The following is a 12243-nucleotide window of genomic DNA, read 5'->3' as shown; positions in this document are numbered from 1 at the left end:
ATGAATGCTCTTGCCAAATGTAACAACCCATATTACATTTGATTACATTATGTGATTCCAGTTGAATATAGAATAGGGTCCCCCTGAGAGAAATACTTCATTTGTACATCCCAGGTTGTTACACAATGCATTGTATTATTCTTGGTGTCCTATGTTTGCACAGATACTGTAGACCTATACACTTAATAGAAAAGATGCAGTGGATGGATTCTTTCATATAATATCATATTCCATCTGTCACTCAAAGAAGATGAGATACATTTGTTCTTGTTCTGGGCTGTTAATGAAATGAGCAATGAGGCCAACACGCCTGGGGAGCGAGGCAGCCAAATTACTGAACTTGCATTTCCCTAGTGGCTCTTAAACAACAACTATACATCTTTCACTTTAATTAAGATGAAGGTCTCCCACACCCTCTCTCTTCCCTTTCTCCTCCCTTTCCATTGCTCACTTCTACTTCACAACCTTCTCTCTCCTTATCCTCCCTCCTTCCATTTTGCTTAATCTATTCTCTCCCTTTACCCTCTCCCCCCATATCCCTCTGAATATTCCCAACCCTAGCTCACAACACTCCTCTGTTTCTCCTAGGCACATTTTCGTTAACCATGCCATATCTCGTCTGTCTCGCTTTATCCTTCGGCATGTGTCGATCCACAGAATATGTCAGTGGAAAATAAAGGGGAGCATAAGGCTCCACTCAGTGGCACCCCCATTAGCACTGTAATGATCTATGTCCAAGCAGTGTCGCGTTACGTTGGTATCACCCTGAGGTCATGCAAGCGCGGGTGCTGATAGTCCATCTGTTAACACAGATAAAGAAGCAAATGAACTAGCCAAGTAATTCTGTGTGACCCTGGTAGCTAACAAGAAGGCTAACACACTCAACAGCTACCTACATTTACATTACATTTATTCATTTAGCAGACGCTTTTATCCAAAGCGACTTACAAGAAAGAGCTTTACAAAAAGTGAATAGTTCAATGATCATAAACAACGAGATAGCCCCAAAAACATTGCGGGTAGCCAAAACATGAAGCATACATTGTGAAAAGCAAATAAGTGCCAATGGGTAGAACCAGAAGTTACCTACTTTAAATAGCTAATTAAACAGTATCAGGAGTCCATTGCTAGGCTTTCAGGACATTGGAGAGGTGATGGCAAAACAGTGTGAGACTTTCCCTTCATCGACGTGTCAACATTACATCTAATGGGAGGTACATGTACATGTAGTCATTTAGCAGACGCTCTTATCCAGAGCGACTTACAGTAAGTACAGGGACATTCCCCCGAGGCAAGTAGGGTGAAGTGCCTTGCCCAAGGACACAACATCATTTGACTGGCGGGGAATCGAACCGGCAACCTTCCGATTACTAGCCCGATTCCCTAACCGCTCAGCCACCTGACTCCCTATAGGTAGAGGTATAGGCCTTTAATCAAAAAGACCCCTAGTCTATTTGCCCAAGCCCTCTTTGTCTGTAAAAAAAAACCCTGCACATCTTTGATGTTAAATAATTTGTCATCTTTCCATCACAACACTCTCTCCTCATTTTCTGTTTACTCGGCTTTGCTTTAAAAAATTTCAGAAAAAGAAAGATGTAAAGGCGATGATAAAGAAAAAAGGGCAGGAGGTAGAGCAAACAAGATCTACAAATGGATGTATTGTGGATATGAAGAAAGAGCAGTGAAAAATAGATAAGGCCTAAGGAGGTAGAATATCTGTCAGACAGTCACCATGGAAACACTGACCTTACGTAGAGCTCAGAAAGTAGATATCCCTTTCACTTTGGTCTGAATGCATCAGTACACACACAATTTAACTCTCATGCTATTTTACAAATCTAGCACTAGATTTTACTATAACAAATTGACACATTTAAATTGGATTAAGATGAATCAAGTATGACATCCGTATGTTCTACTTAATAAAAATGAATAAAAGGTAGTTAGATTTGAACAATTAGCAAATGCTCGAGCACATAATTAAGTCAATTGCTAGATCTTGACCACTGTGGGTAATGGCTCATCAAGCTTGACCTAATGACACAAGACTGCAATATCATAAGTTTTGTACATGCTTGTTTGGGTATTTATATATGGCTGTACAATACGAATACAAACCATTGTTTTAATTCATGAACTCATGCCCATGGTAATCAGGTACTACTTGGAATACTGGAATGGAATATTCTAGCCACAGGTTGTACCAGGCTTCTACACCTGGTACAATCTTGAAACGATTCAGAAGATAATGATTCTGTATATCAGCGATCAAATGTGAACCATTCTTTCACTTGAAGAGGACATCTTTTGAATACTCTAATTTCATTTATGCTTTTGGTGGCTGAAAGATTCAGTTTTTATGATTTGCGAAATGTATGCTTTAATGTATGAGGCAGTTTTTTTATTTTTATTTTTTATTTAACTTGGTTAGCTAAAGTAGAGTTGCCTACCCAGTTGGTTTGATATGGAGTCTCATAGAATGTATGTATCCCTCTATTTGAGCAGTAAACTATTTCAGTATATTCCAGCAAGCATACATGGTAGAAGAAGGTGAATGACTAAAATGTAAAAAGTAGTTAAACGATTTTTATATTTTACTATAATGAGTTTGATTTGAATCAGCAACCCGATTATGAAATTACTCTGTTTAGTTCAACTGTTGATGTGAGGGGGTGAAAATTGGTATGTGTTTCCTTATCTTATTTTTGGAGAGAATTACTGTATCTTCAAATGTTACATTTATACAAGACGTATTTTCAAAAATAACATGCAAAAAACTTTATGATCGTAATTTTTCATGGGCTTACATGTTGAAATGCAAAGAAGGCTCACAGGGCAATACTCAGATTTCTCTATCAATGACCTTTCCCAAGGATGGTGTACATTTATTCATACCACAGATTGTAGTTCATACAGAAATACAAATAAAACATTGCATTTTTTCCAGGATGTGCTGTACAAACTTCGATTACATGTTTTCAGGGATATGTGGTTTCTTTCTCCTTCCTTCTTGCATGCACCCAAACACATTCAGCATGTTTTAACTCTTAGGGTAAATATATTACTGTGTGTGGTGATACAAATGTAGAAATAGAAAAGAAAAAATAATTAAGACATGAGGTTCTCTTCAAAGGAATATGTTTTATTTTATGGTCACATAAGGATGCAGATCGCATTAATAAAATGAGGAAGTGCTCTTTTAGCTGTGCTGCCAAATAGAGACGATGAAAGTCTTATTTGCTATTTTCCTATTGGTTGGGTTGGTATTGAATGGAAGGGTAAGCACCGCTTGATTTTTTATATGATGTACCGTAGAACATACCATTGCACCAGTTGGATCTAAGAGTGGAATGTATGCACATACATGGTACCAGACAAAAATGTATTTACTGTGTTAAGTACTTTTCTAAACGTACATACAGTCCTAGCTTTTTCCAATTCTAGGCCACATAGACACAATGATTGTCTAGGATACTAGATCAGTCTTTAATTAATTCATAGGAATCTGAGTGAATTGAATCAATTCTAAAAATCGTATTTGGCAATACTTTACATTAAGGTTACATTAACTTACATGTAACTACATAGCATTACCTTTAGAAAATAATTGTTATTTCATAGTAATTGCCATGTAAGTGTTAGTATTCTCTGACACCTAATGCTCGGATTAAATAAAAAATACTAAGCAAAATGACATCAGCAGATATGTGGAACAGCAGACTTATCCAATAAGTTAGTGAATCTCATGTCCTTCAGGCCCCACATGAAGCAGATGATAGAGTGTTGTAGAGTTGGGTGCAAAGTGTATCATAGTAGGGTGTGGTCAGTAAATATGGATAGGTGCTGCAATGTGCTCACCATGGTTGCTTCAACTTTTAGTTGAGTTCACATCATGAACATAAATTACACACAGAGCTCCTTGCTTTAGTACTATTGCTTTAACCGACAAATCCAAACCAGTACAATGTGCAAAGCTGTTTCTATAGATATTTTTCTACAAAGTTGTATTGCATTCATTATTGTTTAAACGTTTTCAGGGCAAAATGGTCTCCCATGCCTATTTGGACCTCATTCCTCTGATCCACATTGTTATGTATAAAATGTGGAAGCCTAAAGTGCACTATGTCTCGATTCCCATATTGCTATTACCAAACCCTTCTTTTTAGACCCACAAGGAAGGGCTAAATAAGGACCCAATATGTGTCAAGTGAAGAGGAATTCATTTGGAATTGGGCCCATAAGAGAGGAAGGTTTGCAACTATGCATTTCCTTTAGAACTTGTGTAAGCACTTTGCTTGTGTTAGGATCATGGAAGGAAGCCAAACTTTAAGAAATAACCTCAATCACCTTTTGAAAGGATTACATACATTGACATTTTGACATTTGTAAACACAAATTAGATCTTACTTTTTGAATGTACGTGCCAGCTACCTGGCACACGACTATGGCTTTAAAGGGTCCACTCAATGCAGTGTGTTAGCTGTGATTCACTTCTACATCTAGTTGCAATGGGACAGTCCACAATCAAATAGCACAGAGCATTTCTTCTTTAGCAACACATAGCTTTAAACGTTTGATTATATCTTTATCAACAACCCACAATATGTCCTTGTAAGGCTCTTTGAGTCTCTGAAGGAAAATAAATTTCATTTAGGTGTATCTGTAGAATTTAAAACATTTTGGTCACCTTCAATAGCTATTGTAGATAACTTTTACTAGTTTATAATTTGGTGTTATGTTCCCTCATTATTTCGGAGTTAATGTAATGTTACATGGCTGTCACATTTTTACATTCAGGTATTCCAAAAAAGTTTTGGGTTTGCCCTCCCTTGTCTCTCTCCTCCTCAAAAATAAGAGAACATAATATGTTCTCTTATTTAAACAAATACATTGATAAATAATGTTTCTAAATAAAATCTTAGCTAGACCATGCAATTAATTAATTTAGCATGAATCCTTAATTTCATGTGCTTTTTGGCAGCGGCAGTGTAGTATAAAATGTGAGAAAGAGGTCCTTCGTTTCTACATTGATCATGTAATTATAGTAAGGGCAAACGGCCATGTGACTGACCTCCAGATATTTTGATATCTTGCCACAGAGACAGAGCTGATTTTCAGCACATCATGATGAGTTATGAATGGGGAGAAGCTAATGCTCTAAGCTTCAGTCCATCGCCTCCTGTGGTCCCCGACACTGGTGCAGAGAAATTTATTGGACCCTTACAATATGTGTGTGTGGGTGTGTGTGTGTTTGTGTGTTCCTTAGTGATGGATAGACCTGGGACCATGACGAATCACTGGAAGTGCATCAGTTAATTAATTTGGCCTCTGCTGCTCAACCGTCATGAGAGGGCAAAGAACTCAGTGTGTGTAATCCCCTGGCTCAGAGGAAATATCTACACTGTAAAATGGTGGATAGATGTCACCCCTTATAGGGCTAAAAAAAGAAGAAGCCATAGGGAGAACTAGATGGTTTAAACTCATTAGACACTGATGAGTCTCCAATATGTGTTTTTATTTTTGTATTTGCTCTACAGTTTGTAGTTTCATTTATTTGATAAAGGATGATCACAACATTACAGATTGTTTCAGTCAAACTAAATTTTTGGTTAGTTATGGCGTACAGTTATACAGTAATAATTATGTTTATGGCAAATGAAGAGTATCAAATGTCTAGTACCTCTAGTGGTGAAAATGTAAAAAACAAATACCCTTCAAGACACCTACCTATAAACTATTTGGTAGTATTCTAATATAAAAATTGTTAATAATTAAGTTATTTTGACTAATTAGAGGCACAAGTCTCTTAAGGAGTCTTTCAACCTGAAAATGTGAATTTCAATTTCTTCACTTCCTCAGCTTCTACAGCTTGAGAAAAAGCCTTGGATTCCTTCTCTCTTATCTAGAAGTCTCCTCGTCTCCATGTAAGAGTAATTAAGCACGAACATGAGATGTCTGTCTGCAGCTAAACTGTAATTACCATCCACATTACGCCAAAAGGGCGTTTGGAGTAATTAGCATTCCCCCACTGCAGTCTTGAAAATGAACACCAGAGAAGGAGCATTTAGTCTCCCTTTCAATGCAAGTAGGAGAACTGAGCATTGGTGAGTAATCAGAAGGTTGCCGGTTCAATTCTTGGCTGTGCAAATGATGTTGTGTCCTTGGGCAAGGCACTTCACCCGTACTTGCCTCGGCGGAAATGTATCTGTACATACTGTAAGTCGCTCTGGATAAGAGCGTCTTCTAAATGATTAAAAGTAAAAGTAAAGTAAGTAAGTAAAGTAATGTAAATGGTACATTTTTGTACAGTGACACACATGCACATAGTGTAGATCACAGAATGATATACATTTCTCATGTAAAATATATGAAACTAGATTTGATCAAAAGGACTTCAAGGACTTGCAGGATAAGGGTAGGCTACTGTGCAACTGCTTGGAGGCAAGACAGCAGCTTGGTCATGATGCACACCTACAGCACTAGGTAGACTTTTGGCAGCCTTTTATAGGATGCAGACTTGCAACCAATTAGATCATATCATGGGTAGGGAAGCTAGGCCAAAATACAGTAGAGCAATAAAGTTGTTTTTACACATGAATCCGTTGTCAGACAATCTCTCCTGACTTGGTCAGAGACTTAAACCTAATCGGGCACAAATCAAATGTCAAAAGCTATAGTCTGACCTGCTCTGTTGATCCTGTGGGGTTCTGGACAGCACAGCACTGAGTCTGACCACACACTTAGGTGAGAACATAAAAAAGAGAGGCACTTGTCCAGAAACGAGCTCCTTCCTGTTACAAGATTAATTGGTAAAATAGAGAAAGGATTGTTCAACAAGATAGTGGGCTGGGATAGGGTACATATAAATGGCGGGTTGTAGAGACACACTTCAAGTCAATGACAGGATATTGTATTGCCATGCAGTTAAATCATTAACTTATTGTAACTATTTAAATTTTCAATTAAACTGGTTTCATCTTGTGTGACCCCCATGTACAGTAAGTCTTTAAATGGCTGGGTAGTGCACCCTAGAGCCCCATGTTTCATTTTTAGTGTTCAAACTAATGACACAAGCGTGGTTCCTACTGAATCAACTGCTCCCCTGGTAGCCTTGTAATCTCCAGTACAAAACAACACACTTCGTGTTTCGATTTCCTTCCCAGGGTGCAGATCCAGCTGTGTGACTTCATAGTAACACGTTGTTAGAACCTCAGGCAAAGTGTGCACTGCCTTTTTTAACACTATTATAGATGTATTCATGATAATGCCACAATGAAGATGATTTATAAGAAACATATGATGAAGCCATAAGACACCTTAGATACAGTGATCTAAAGTGCACTGCCAGACCCCCTAGCACACAGTGCACATAGAATACAGGTTTGGAGATATCATGTACATGACCTAAAGGAGATTTGATGCATCAACCAAACATACCACAGGGTACACAAAATAATGTTCTTCTTCTTTTCATTTCACAGTAGGACTGCTGTACACAGTTCTTTGCATTTTTGTTGAACCCTGCAAGGTGTTTTGAGCTGCAAGGGTTGGGTAGTAGAGGGCAGACAAGGCAGTGCTCCATAGTCTGGTCTGTTTTCCACATTTACAGGTTGGGCCAGTCTTGAAGCCCCATCTGACCAGAGCATCTTTGGATCGTCCTGTTCTCGTTCTGAGGTGATTGAGCATTTTCCATTGAGCCCATGATGTTTCTGAGCCAGGGGGTAGGTTCTCAGTAGGGGGAATGTTAAAACATTCTTTCAAACATCTGTTGTGCAGCAATTACTTTGACAGCACCTCAGTGAAGAGTAACAATCTGAATCACTATATGCTACAGTCCAGCCTCCAGGGTGAAAGCACAGTTCACAAAGTGCTTTGCAAGATAAAGAAAACATTGCTGTGTTGTTGCTGATAATACACCACAGCTTTCAGGGAGCACAGGACCAGCAGGTTCAAATGATATCCTGTGCAGCATGCTCGGAGGAACTGCACTGTGAAGTGTACTGTATCTAAACAATTCACAGACATACCACTAACCTCTAAATATCATTTTCCAGAATAATCTTGATTATATAAGTCTATTAATACTACATCTGTTGGTGAGAACAGACTCACAGTTCTTCCCAGTCAGCAGTAACAAGTAGGTCACATCTTGTTCAATACCTTTTTAATTCAGTATGTTGACAGTTGTTTAACAAGCATATTCCTTTATATGGAGACACCAAGCTAAATTCTACAATACTATATTATAAAATATGTAAGTTTTTGAACAATCAAGTTTTTTTTTTTCTGGCATTTTCTGTTGGATTGCCATGGCATGGCTGTGACAAAATATGACATAGCAACAATAAGTGGGTCAACAAAAAAAGTTACAGAAAGCTAGTTTTTAAGAGCTTAAACAGAGTACAGAGGCAGCAGAGGAAGGCAAACAGATTACTTTTCACCCTCTCCCACATTGGATTAAAGGGAGATAGCAAGGATGGGAATGGAACAATTTATTAAGGCAGCTCACACCCTCGAGAGTCAAAGATGGGGACATTGTCCCTAGGAAAACACTGATGGTATTCTGTGAATACTTTTCTTTTCAGTCTTTTCCAGCATGGAGCAAGATTTATTTCTTGAGGGAGAGTCCACAGATATGTATATCATTAATATGTATAGTTTGGAGAGTAAAAAAAAAAGAGAAATGCAATACACAGCACTGTTGAGCGGCATTTGGTTTCATCATAATCTTTTTACTGATGTGGATCTGCATTGCATACTTGTCATCATTACTTTGTTGGCGTCTTGTATAATAGTTTCCTTTTTTGACAGAAATAGAAGAAAGGCTTATGAACATAAAAGCTCACATTCATAGAGCTCTTTCATGGCTAGAATCAAGTACTCTTAACATAAAGGCCTACAAATATAGCAAACTATTTCCTCCAGGATTGTAGTCCTTAACATAAGCCTTGTCTAAAACTATAACCAAATCTTGGTGAATTTGGAGATACAAGAATACTTTGACAGGATCATACAAAATACAACGTTCATCACAACAAGCATCACACAAAGAAAACTGCTTTTAAAGATGTATGGTAGTTCATGGTGCATGCAGGAGACTCCAAGCGCTGTCAGTCAGCATCTCGTCCTATCATGCTGCACCACTTAAGCAGGCGGTCAGCGCTTTGCTCCTGTACCCTCCAGGTTGTGGAAAATCCTCATCCATACACAAGCTCAAATGTTTATCCATTGATGCTCACAGTTACAGGATGAGGCTCATTCATGGGTAAATGTGTGCAAATTCACATGCACAGTTTTGGTAGAATTGTGAGATGACACAAAATGTGTTAATGATTTTAATTTACAGAATTAAAGGTGCTTCTTGTTACACACTTCCAAACTCAGCCTCTGTGTGTGTAATATGAATATCTACCTGCCCTATGCACAGTTGTTGGGACTCTTATCTGCTATGGGCCCTGTCTGCTTTCCAATTATTAGGGCTATGGAAAGGTCATTGTGCAAGTAAATTACCTGCTTTGCATTAAATTATCACATCCTCTTGGTTTGAGTGTCAGAGAGTATAAACTGCATTTAATGAACAATGAGATTGAGGGACAACTCACTCAGTTTTGTATTCCTTTCTGGGTTCTTTTTAGGTGAAGTTAGGTAAGGCTGTACACTATTACCAAAATCAGTTGTCTTTCAACCAAATTTAAGTTGTCTTTCAGGTAACTTATCTCCCCACCCTCACACCCACAGCACATGTTCTAACAATGCCCTACCCAGAGCACTACTCAGATGGCTGGGCTCTCTTCAATAGTCAGGTTAATTATTAAAGAGTTTCCTCAATATATATTGTAATCAACATATTTGGATATGGGTAGATACAGTAGATACCGTCTTAAAGCTGCTATTCACTGCATAACAACTTAGGTGTCTGTAAGGTCTATCACACTATCACTCTCTGATTGAAGGAATCTGAGAATTTCTGTTAAGCCCAGTATCATATTTTAAGTATTTGATGCAGTGAAAACGTTTTTAATCAGTTGCATAAGCGAAGAGGTTGAGGATGTAGAATGGAGTAACTCTGGTCTTCCAGTCAATTAACCCTAACTTTAACAAGTTGAAATATTAAATGTTGAATATTAGTATATTTGAAGTCAATCCAGTGTTTCTGTTCTTTCATGTATGTATTACAGCTCTGGGAAAAAATAAGAGACCACTGCACCTTTTTGCAGTGGCTTCTTAAATTGTACCCTTCTGTTCCTCACTCAAAATTGTCCTCAACTTTTTTTTTTAACCCTTGTGCTGCCTTCGGGTCACATGACCCAAAGGTTCATAACGAACCATCATTGTGTGTACCCAATTTTACCCAATTCAAAAACAAATAAAAATAATTTAATTTTAACTTTTGCAATGTGGGGGGTCTGAGACAGCCCAACGGTTAAAAGAAAATGCTTCACTTTGTTTTTGTATGCTGTAAAGTTGTCGCAATACGACGGTGGGTCACAATGACTGATGGGTCATCATGACCCGAAGATAACACAAGGGTTAAGGAAAGAAACAATGTGCTTTATTTTGTCTTATATTCTAAACACTGCCCAGTGTTGCATTGACTTGTTACTTAAATTGTGAACTAAATTGTACTTATTTAACCCTAAATTAGTCATTGCTATCTGCAGAGAGACATACAATACTTTTTATAATTATACAGTTTAATTCTAAAAGTATTTCTAGACAATAACAGTATGTTCAGTTCATAGTCTATAACAAAATCAAATTCCTTAAGTTCACACTGTAGATGTCTTGTTAACCACAATATAACTAAACTTTTTCATGCCACAATTGTCTGGATCCATCAACCAAATCTGTAGGGTTCATGTTGAAGTTAGTTTAAGATAAAATTACAATCACTCTCATTAGATTCATCCCCATAGTGTGCATAAATTTCCATTTGGGAAATGGCGTCCATCTCATGTCCATGCTTAATAAATGGATTTAGGATCCATTAGCTTATGAGATTGGAAATGACATTATGTCCTTCAATGTGAACTAAATTGCATCAATTTTCAAAGATATTATGCGTGAGTAACATCCCTTGTACATGTCAATCAATCCTCTTATCTGCTTCTCCTGGGAAGTTTGTCATCAGTCTGTTATTGTGGGTCAATGGGTGAGTGGAAACTCAGCATCTGAAAAATGCTCAATATGTTAAATTGTAAATAACTGCATCTACTCACGAATGATAATTACTATAGTTTGACCGAAATTAACTTTGGCTGATTGAGGACAATGAAAATATGTTTGTCTTACAAGGCAAATATACTGTAATTTGAGGTAAGGAAGATTAATGAAATGATTAAACTGAAAATTTGTCTTTTTTTTTTTATCAATAAAACATCCAACTCCACAACAGCAGCTTATACTCCCCAGTTGGTGCTCAAATGCTTTCTATTGCAAAGTTGATAAAACTCCTGTGCAATTGGAGCTACAGTAGTGTCATTTTGATCAGTCAAACAACAAGTATATCAGAATGAGGCTTGTTTTTGGCCTTATATCATATTCATAGACCTAAATATTGGGGGAAACATTATATATTGCTGATTCGAATACAATCTATTATACTTTGACAGTCCTTTCTCAACGGTGAAGGTATAATGTTCCAAAGAAGTCAAAACTGAGAGAAATGATTACGTTTCACGCTTGGTGTTTCAGCTTGAATGGTTGTTCAAGTAATTATTCATGTTACTACAGTATTTACAAAAAATATGTAGATTACTTGGATTTTACTAACAGAGGACATCATCTACAGAAGTCAGCAAAGACTTACATAACAATTATCCAATGACAAGTGTGTCAGGGAAGCACAAACATAGTCATATATAGTCACCATTGTCACAAACATAGTCATCATAGTCACCACAATGAAAGTATTTATTGCAATACCTTCGGCAGGACAAATTAGTCGCATGGTCGCATACTATGTATCTTGATTTGACCAATAAACCAAAGCTCAGTTCAAGTTATCTATCTTTGCCCAAAGCTCTGACAGCAAAACTGGATATATCTTCAGTATAAGATAGGAGGCAGAATAGCATGCAGTCCTCATCCACCTCTTTTCACCCCTAAATATGTGTGCTATAGCCTACCCATTTAATATCTTTCTGCCTTTCTTTGTTATCACTGCTCCTTTTATTGTGTCTGCTCCAAGACCAATTAGAAGGGGACAAAAAGACAGAGTGAACAAGACCAACTGATGAAAAT

The sequence above is a fragment of the Osmerus mordax genome, chromosome 13 (genome assembly GCF_038355195.1).
Source record: "Osmerus mordax isolate fOsmMor3 chromosome 13, fOsmMor3.pri, whole genome shotgun sequence".
Lineage (NCBI taxonomy): Eukaryota > Metazoa > Chordata > Actinopteri > Osmeriformes > Osmeridae > Osmerus > Osmerus mordax.
The sequence above is the reverse complement of the archived record's forward strand: the minus strand, read 5'-3'. Positions refer to the sequence as shown.